A 10,026-nucleotide genomic window follows, 5' to 3' on the forward strand; every position below is an offset into this window, starting at 1 on the left:
TACCACATACATAAATAATAAGCTTCCCATGGCTATAGCTCGGCGTGGACCCTCCAATCATGCGTCTCGATGAGGAACCTCGGGTCTCACGGCTCGGTATGGATACTTTGTTCATGTGTCTCAGTGAAGACCCTCCGATCTCACATCTTAGGTTGGACCCTGCAGTCCTATATCTCAGTGAAGACCCTCCGGTCTGAAGATATCCCAAAGACAAAATGCATAATATCACATAACTTAGCATAAGCACGTAGGACCCTCCGTTCGATAACTCAAATAAGACCCTCGGGTCACAGAGTATTACCGCTCAGGTAAGTATAGTGAGAAGACTCACCTCGTAAATAAGCAAGTAGCTCTCGTACTCCTCAAACGTCTAGACTCCACATACATATCATAATCATCTCTAAGTAACACTTATAACCATAACCATAAAAAGTTTGACTAACCCCTTCTCTAACTCTAGTAAAGGGTGAAAGACCATTTTACCCCTCCATGGTCTTCATATTTTATGTCTTGACCAAACCCTAAAAGTCAACAGAAGTCAACGCTCGAGTCAACAGTCTATGTTGACCCAACTCGTCGAGTACACCTATACGACTCATCGAGTCCTTCATGTTCTTGAAAAATCGGGAAACTCCAACTTAACTCGCTGAGTTGTCTCATCTACTCATCGAGTTTGCACGTATCCAGACTATAGGGGGAAACCTTGACCGACTCATCGATTTGGCTCATCCACTTGTTGAGTCCATTAAGTCTATTTCTCATTCAGAAGATTTTAAGCAGAATTAAAGTCCCATACTCTAGATCTAGTCTCCCAAGGCTGATATACCACATTAAGTTGTAAGCTTTATGTACATGCATGCCACCTAGGGCTCAAAATGCGAAAACAAAGCTCTATGGAGGGTTTAATGCATAAACTTGGCCAATAGCTTGATAAAGCTTGAATCTTTTGGTCCAAGGGACCTCATGCTGCCCAGATCTGAAGTTTCAACTTCATGACATGTTCAAACAACTCAAAGACTAAAAAGGAAGATGGAAATGGACACAAACTCCCTAAAGAAGAGATCTAACAAAACAATGATCAAGGTGATAGCTTTTTACCTCCAACTAACAGCTAGCACTGGAAGAACATTGGATCCAAGGGCTTCTTCTCGTTCCAAGCCTTAGACTCTTCTATATCCTTCCATGAATGCACCAAATCACACACTTTTAGCCTCTCTTTATCTCTCTCTCTCTCTCTCTCTTACATAGGTGATACTAGCTCGTTTAGGGTATCTCTCAAGGTGTTAAAGTGATAAGGGAGGCAGAAATGAAGGCTTAAGGTACTTTAAATATGACACAAACCCTAAAAATTAAAGTTTTCACACTCAGCTCCTACTCGTCGAGTTGAGGTCCTCTAACTCATCGAGTAGACTCTAAAAGTCACGCGGACGATTAGCACTCTACTCGTTGAGTTGGGGCCTACAACTCGTCGGTTCTCTCTGACAACATGAATATAAATTAATTAAATATAAAACTTTGGAGCCGGGATATTACAAATACTACCTTCCACACCAACTTGTAATATTCCCAAGTCCTTCTCCTGAGATCCTAACTCACAAGTACTCTATCCCTCACGGATATCAACTACTCTCTCGATAGATTCCTCAATGCTAATCTAGGTATCTCTCCTAGATTACTTAAAACTCTCTCTAAAGGATTTCTGCTATGTTTCCCTACTCAGTAAACATACAGAGCAAATAGCAGATAATAGCAATCAATAGCATAGCCTAGGCTAAGGCATCATGAATCAAGCAATTCTAGCCCTACATTCTGAAATACCTAGCCTATCCTCTAGCATGTAGCTCTAATATCTCATAAATATCTCATAATATAAACAAGTAATGGTATTTTGGGAAATCACTGTTCGGACACTGGCTGATTGTACACATTGCTCCGTCTTGTTATCTCTTAAAGCTCTTACTTGTTTTAGAAAATCATTTATTTTCAAAAATCATTCTCAAATCCTCAGTTTGAGTGCAGACATACTCAAGAGTACATCCGAATCCCTCAAACCAATGCTCTGGTACCAACTTGTAACACTCTAAATTTTCAAATAAAATTTTCATTTTTAAAATCATATAAACTCGATATCACATTTTCCAGAAACACAAAATGTATAAGTTGTCAAAACATAATTCAACAAATATTTAATAAAATCCCAGAATCCTCAAATCATGACCTCTAACTGGTGTGTACAATCAAGTCGGTGCCTTCCTGCGATCCTGAGAAGTACCTGAAAGACATATCACACAACACAGTAAGCATGAAGTTTAGTGAGTTCCCAAAAATACCACATACACAAATAATAAGCCTCTCATGGCTATAGCTTAGCATGGACCCTCCGGTCATGTGTCTCGGTGAGGACCCTCGGGTCTCACGGCTCGGTATGGACCCTCCGGTCATATGTCTCATTGAAGACCCTTCGGTCTCACAACTAGGTTTCGACCCTCCGGTCTTAACTCAGTAAGGCACGGAATAGTATAGCATTAACACAAAGACAAAATGCATAATATCACATAACTTAGTGTAAGCACATAGGACCCTCTGGTCAATAACTCTAATAAGACCCTCCGGTCACACAATAATACCACTCAGGTAAGTATAGTGAGAAGACTCACCTTGTTGGTAGAACAAGAATATCTCGTTCGCAACGGTATTACTAGACCCCGCCTACATGTATCACAATCATCTCTAATTAATAATTTTTAGTAACTCCTCTGAGATGTTAAGCTAATTCCTATACCAAATATCTAAAGGGTGAAAAGACCATTTTACCCCTCTATGGTCTCCAAAGTCCACAATTGTCCAAACCCTATAATTCAACGAAAGTCAACACTCAAGTCAACAGTTCATGTTGACTAAACCCCTTGAGTTTTCTAGCCATTTCTCAGGTCAGTCGATTTCAATGCTCCAAACTCCAGATCTAACCTCCTAGCATGGAGTTACCATGTAAAGTTGCTAGCTTTACATACATGCAAGGCCTCACAAGGCTAGAACACTCAAAACTATACCCAAAAAGGGGTTTAGGCCAAGAAGAAGGTTGAAGCTCCATAAATCTTGAGACTTTATGCATAAAAGGGTCTAGAGGAGTCCAAATCTGCAACCACATCCTCTGCACATGCTTAACCTAAGAATGGTCCTTATTTTTGCACCATAATATCCATAACTCACATAAGAAAAGATCTAATAAATGGTGAGTCAAGGTAAGGACATTTTACCTCCAAATAGATGCTACAACTGTATGAAAGCTGGATCTAAAGGCTCTTTCATGTTCCAAGTTCTTCACTCTTCAAGCTTTTTCAAGGAAATAAGCACTTTTGGCTTTACACACTCAAAATATGGGTTAACTCACTAGGGCTTCTGTCTGGACGTGATAAGCTGATGAGGGAGGAAATAATGAAGGCTTAAGGTCCTTTAAATAGGGCACAAACCCTAAAATTTAGGGTTTTTACACTCGGCTCCTACTCGTCGAGTAGAATTCAAAAGTCACACGGCCATTTAGCACTCTACTCGTCGAGTTGGGGCCTCCAACTCGTCGAGTCACTATGACAACATGAATATAAATTAATTAAGTATATTATCTGAGAGTCGGAATGTTACAAAAAAAATTCGTTCCTTGACAGATGGGAGAAGGATGTGGTTGGTTTGATTGCTAAGGAGCAAGAGAAGAGGCGGATTGCAATTTCTTTTGACTGTGAAACACTTAAAGCGGATTAAGCAGCAGAAGGGCATATTAGGCAGTTCATGCCCGAATTAATTGGATTGGATGTTGTTGGTAAGCATATCTTCAAACTCAATGCAGTTAATATTGGGAAGATGAGTATCATAGGTTTGGACTTCAAAGCACAAGTGGGACGTTTGGAGCCAAATTCCTAAACTTATGATCCAAACAACATTTTTGATCCAAGTAGAAATCTACCCTTTGTTAAAATTTGTTTATATAAAATCTCTCAATGTTAGTATTAATGAATCGTTTGATGATAAACATGTTTAATGAATCTAACTACGACAACAATGGTCCCTAAATTATATGGAAGTACAAAAGTAGATATAAATATGCTAACAATCAAATTTTATGATTTATTATAGGGAAAAGGCAGTCAAATATTACAAAAGTTGTCATTACAAATACTATTTACATTTCAAAGTTTGTCATTAGAAAAAAGTAATAAATTATTTAAAAATGAGTAAATGGAACATTTCTTTCATTACTTATCCAAGTTCATGATTATTTGGTTTTTATTTTTTTGACTGTGAATTTACAGGGCATCGATGTTATCTAGAGTATCATGGACGTCAAAATGACGGGTGAAATCTAAAGCTTTGCTCGGAAAATCGGTCAAACCCAAGTTCCATAGAAATATTTATTGTGTTGTTGTTTACAAATCCACCTAGGTATGGGACAGGGGCAATTCTGTCTTTTTTTGTCTATAAATTAGTTTGTGTTTATATACTGCTATGGCTAGTGAAACTTCTGTATAGCTTCCTGAGGCTGTATGGAAGGAGACTTACAGCAAACTACAATGTCAAAGGGAGATGGATAGGTAGTTTCTTGCAACATTTATCTAAATTTCTTTTGGCCTCAACCTTAGAAAGACACATCAGCTTTTGGAATTAGAGGATGAGGATGATGTAAGTCTCAAACCTTCTTTTTATTGTTGCATAAACAAGAATATTTTTCTACCGATTTTATCATTCATGTCGATAAACTGATGAACAGCTGCAGCTTATATTATATAAATATGTTTATGTTTTTAAATAAATAATCCAATTTGTGTGTTTGAACTGTATGTTGTCTAATAAACAATCCAATTAAAAACCAAAATTTTTTATCCATGCGTAGCATCGGTGCCTCTTTCCTAGTTAGTAATTACAAGTACATAAAATATATACTGTAATTGATTCGTTAAAAACCGGCTTCAAATCAATACTCAAAATATTTGCTTTACAGAAAAATACCCGGAGTTACATTATTTTCCAGATAACTAAATCACTAATTAACTTGCAACTCTTTTATATTTGTCGATTATATTGAATTTCATTACATGATGATGACGTAGCAGTATAGCGCAAATGTTTTAAAACAAATTATTTTAAAGTTGGATACTGTAAAACTAGAAGTTGTGTTTTCCAATGAAAGTATTTATTAAATATATAATTCTCACATTTTAGCAGAATTTTTGACTCTCACTTCTTATTTGCGAAATCTTAATTTTCCTTTTTTCTATAATAATGTTTATGGCAAATTTAATGAATTCTACAAATATTTCACTTTTTCAGGAGAAGGTATATACCAAAGTAAATCTCAATTTTCATAGCCAATGTATGAAATACGTAGTCATTTTGTTTATGTTTTGAAAAACATCGTTATCTTGTGTTCCATTTATTTGGTAATTTTTGTGTGAAATTCTTTTTGAAAATAAGTACGATTTTGATTATCAGCTTATTCCTTGATCAGGCATCAATTTAGTAACGCAAATTGATGATTGTACACGAGAAAAAAAAAAGTTTTTTCGGTGCTCGTATGTGGAAATGACCAGTGTAACAAATGCAATGCAGCCAAAGTAATTATTTAGCTCATTTAATGAGATGCCATTGCTGTTCTTACAATTGGTAAGGGTTTTTAGGAGCTCCACTTTACATACTTATTGGCTCTCCTCTATTACTACCTGTTAACGAACCTATTGTATTTGTCTAGTTATGTATTGTATTTCTAGTTTATATGGCCCATTGTATTGTGGCCATTTTCCTTTTATCTTCTTCTTCCATCCTAATAAATAAGTATTCTTTTGCCACCGGACAATTGCTAGGCCCCTCCCAAACGTTAATTTTTCGGCTCAAAATTACCAAGTGAAGTTCCGATAATGCCCTTTGTGCTTCTTAGTACCCCATCCGCCTTCATTCTCGCTCTTGGGTTGGATATAATTAAGAGTTTTCAACTTCTGTGCAATGAATCAACTCCCAAATTTAATCAGCCCATTCTTTTATTTTTCAGCCGGAGGAGTGGTAAAATGTGAAAGTTTATAAGGGAAAAAAAAGCTGCACTATTCCATATAAATTCATATTTGAGGTTTGAATTCTAATTGTCTGAGTGGGTAGACGGATTTATGGGGGAGTATGAGGAAAGATTGTTTTGTTGTGATGCACTTCATATGAGGTAACCATTATATTGTGCTCCTTCTTTTTACTAATTTCAAATGGAGTATGAAAGGAGATTTGGTGTTTTTATGCTCTTGTATATGTACCTAATTTTGGATGAAGCTCACTGTTTTTCATCAATTATGATCTACCAATAAGTTAAATCGAACGCTATGTTGAAGAAAACTGGTAGTTTTTATGGTTTTATTTATTTATTCTATACATTTGCTAGAGGTTTCAAATGGTTAGATGTATATTTATGAAGAAAACTGGTAGTTGTTATGGTTTTATTTATTTATTCTATATATTTGCTAGAGGTTTCGCATGGTTAGATGTATTGGACTTTTCTTCGGTAATTATGCTTTTGTATTCTTGGTTTCACATAAATAACCTTTGTTTCAAATTTAGTTTTTTTTTTCATTATTATTTCTATGTCAAAATGAACCATATAATTTGATCCGTTCATATGTTTATATCATATTTGCAAAATTCTTGTGACTAAATGTGTTTATACATGGTAATTTGCTTGGATTAGGTGATAGAACTAAGCTGGAATTGTAAAGAGGAAATGGGTTCAGAAGGTCGAGAGATAATAATTGTTGATTCTACTTGTATCAGATATAGTTGTAAGCCCATTTTCACCCCCTTACACTCTCAATGCTCTATCTTACTCACTCTTTCAATTTTTTAAGAATCTACCAGTTGCATCATTCTACACCAAAAGACTCCATTATCTAGGGTGTACCTTATTTCTACTATTTTCCCTCTTTGACTCCACAATGAATATCTACCACTGCCAATGAAGAAACGCATAGGATTGCAACCTAAATGCGGTCTAATTACTAAACTAAGTTATCAAGTCGATGCCTAAATCGTAGTTTTTTTATAACAAATTTAACCAGCCCTTCAAAAACTTTAAGCTAAAGTTTAGGTTTTATTAGATATTTATGGTTTGTAATTAGAAATTTAATCAACTTGTTAAAAGCTAAACTTCACTTTTTATTTGAATTTTAATTGACCCAATAAATATCTAAAGCTAAATTTAAGTTCAAATCTTCATTAAAACGAACAAGTTCAAGATTTGAAGCTAACGTTTTAACCATCAAATGTTTTAATGCAAAGTTTAGCCCTGTCATTTGAAGTTTAGTCGACCATGAAATGTAATTTCTAAAAACAATTTGGATCAAATATAGGGATGTAATCTGTATATAATTCTTTTATTAAAGAGAAAACTCATCATATGACCAAAAGAAGGGGGTGTTTGTAGCAACTGACCATGAAAAAGAAAACTTTATTAAATGGTCAGCAGAGAGGGGCTTTGTGAAAGTCCTTACGATCTAAGGAATCGGACACGTGGGGAAAAAGACAAAAAATAATGTGTTTTTACATAGTTCTGTCGAGAGGGGCTCTGAAATCAATACCCCTCTGTGGAACACATGTACACCTCTCTGAGGAAATGGTAGCTCAAAGCATTAAATTTTTTCTGACATTTCCTCATAGGTGTACATGCGTTCCGCAGAGGTATACTCATTTCTGCAGAGCCCCTCTCTATGGAACTGTATGAAACCATTTTTTGTCTTTTTCCCCCATGTGTCCAATTTCTCAAAGCGATTTCCTATTCCTCAGAGCGTAAGGACTTCCACAAAGCCCTCTCTGCGGAAGTCGTAGTTATTTAATAAAGTTGTGTTTTGTACGGTCATTTGATGAATTTTCTTTTTATTAAGAGGTGAAAAAGAATAATAGTTTAATCACTAAAAGAAATAGCAAAGTGAAAAAATCAATAAAATAGAGAAAATATATTGTGCTTTCTCTATATTTTTCCCTTTTCAAAATCTGAAAAAGTTATTTTCTTAAACCATAAAAAAAAGTGTAATGGTTTAATTAGTTGAGTCTTTTAATAATAAGACATCCAAAATATTAAAACATAGAAAATATATTGTGCTTTCTCAATATGATATAACCTCTTATTATATATAAAGTTATATTAATGTACTAAGTTTTAATAGTTTGGATGTCTTGTTTTTCTTTTGTGCGTAGTTTGAATTTTCTAATTGTATTTTTTATATGTCAATTTCGAGGTCATAGATTGAAGACAAACATATGAAATAAAAAAGAAAGCAATAGGGAAAGAAGGTAATTTGATAATTTTTGGGCTAAGAATCTCGGAGTGTATTTTCTTTTGTTTTGCTAACTATTGTGCTTTTGATAGGTTAAAGCGGTTAGAAGAAGGTTCAAGTAGAGTTTGGGGTTTTGTGTTAGCTTTTCTCTATGTTTGTGATCTATAAAATATTTTAAATTTTCTATTTTAGTATTGTACTTTCAATTATATCTTATTCAAAACTTATATTTTGAAGATTCCTACTGATTATATTTTTGAACATTTGCTTTGTATTTGGATGACACTTATATTGTTTTTTTAGTAAAGTTGTATTAATCGGAAGAATTGAAAGAATTAGTCGGAAGAATTGAAAGAACTGAAATAACGTTGCTATTTATTGTATTTATCCCAAAAACAAATTGTAGTACATTATTTAATTCTGGTATTGAAAAGAATATATTTTATCATTATGAAATCACTAGATAACCTTCTCTTAGATAGTAATATGAAGAAAAGTGCTAACGATTTCAATAATATTTAATATTTCTTGTAATTGACTCGTGTATCTAACATAGATCATGTAGTGCACAGATGGATTTGAAATCAATAGTCATGATCATGACTATTGATAATTTATTAATCCAATCACAAACATTTCATGCATTGTAGATGTTTCATGTGAATTTGGAAATGTTTTGTACATGATTCTAAAACTCATAAAAATATTACTTTTTTAACCTAATTATAGAAATATTGATACATTGTTTATCTTTTTGTGGTCAAAAATATCTAATTTCCGTGCTCATCTCCAAATGTCACTACTTTAGGGAAATACCATTTTAGAAATCCTTATTTTTTACATATTTGTGCGTATTTTTTTTTATCAGCCCGCATGATACACCGGTGTAAACCTAGTTTGTATCTATACATTCCTCATTAATAAGATACGAGATATGGGAAAATACAAGTTTACAAAGGAAAAGGACCGACCACAATACCATGGGCCAAGTAAACTAGAAATACAATACATAACTAGACAAATACAACCTTCATCCACACCTTCTTTCTACCTATTGTGTTGAAGTTATTCACATGGCAAGTCATCTTTTAAACATTCTTCCCACCATTACTCTAAAAAAGTGATACTCCATTTCGTAAACTCTTTAAACAGACACCTTCTTATACTTATTTATAGGTGTTCTATTGTCTTTGCTTTTCCAATACTATTGCTCCTCACAAACTCTCCCCCTACTCCACTCCGTGTCTTTTTCATGGATACCCTATCAATCACATAGGCTATCGTCGCCTCAATTTTCACACATAGAAATCATAATCTCTCGTCATGTCATGTTTGGTGAAATGTTTTTTTTTTCATACGGATCCATGACACCAAATTCATCTCCTTCATATTCGTTTCTTGAACACGTTCCTTCGCCTGCACCTAGTCCTCCTTTATCCTATCTCACTTCAACCGAATACCTTTCCTCTACCGAGGATAGCCACCATGTGCCCACCCCATCTTCTACGCATACTAATTCCACTAACTTCTCTCCTAATGGCCCATCTTCCGATAATGTCTCATCTTCTGATACTCTTCCTGTTCCTCCTACTCAATCTCATCATCCTATACTTACTCGGGAAAAACGTGGCATTGTAAAACCGATTCACAAACTTAATCTTCATGTTGATTCTCCTTCCCTTGTTCCTAAAAATTACTTACATGCATTTAAAGATCCTAATTAGCTAAATGC

At 34.7% G+C, this 10,026-nt stretch overlaps 1 long non-coding RNA gene across 2 annotated transcripts; it reads left to right on the plus strand.

Moving 5' to 3' along the window:
• Positions 1–4,308: 4,308 nt before the first annotated feature.
• LOC145097218 (uncharacterized) lies at positions 4,309–8,530 on the plus strand. Of its 2 annotated transcripts, XR_013704275.1 has the most exons (6): positions 4,309–4,671; positions 5,498–5,652; positions 6,035–6,196; positions 6,713–6,803; positions 8,263–8,310; positions 8,387–8,530. It is a non-coding gene; the product is annotated as an uncharacterized LOC145097218 (long non-coding RNA). The 2 variants fall into 2 exon arrangements; XR_013704273.1 differs by lacking the exon at positions 5,498–5,652 and having other exon boundaries at positions 4,322–4,671.
• The last annotated feature ends 1,496 nt before the right edge of the window (positions 8,531–10,026 follow it).

Source organism: Lactuca serriola, chromosome 1, assembly GCF_051521515.1.
Source record: "Lactuca serriola cultivar US96UC23 chromosome 1, Lser_US96UC23_V15, whole genome shotgun sequence".
Taxonomy (NCBI): Eukaryota; Viridiplantae; Streptophyta; class Magnoliopsida; order Asterales; family Asteraceae; genus Lactuca; species Lactuca serriola.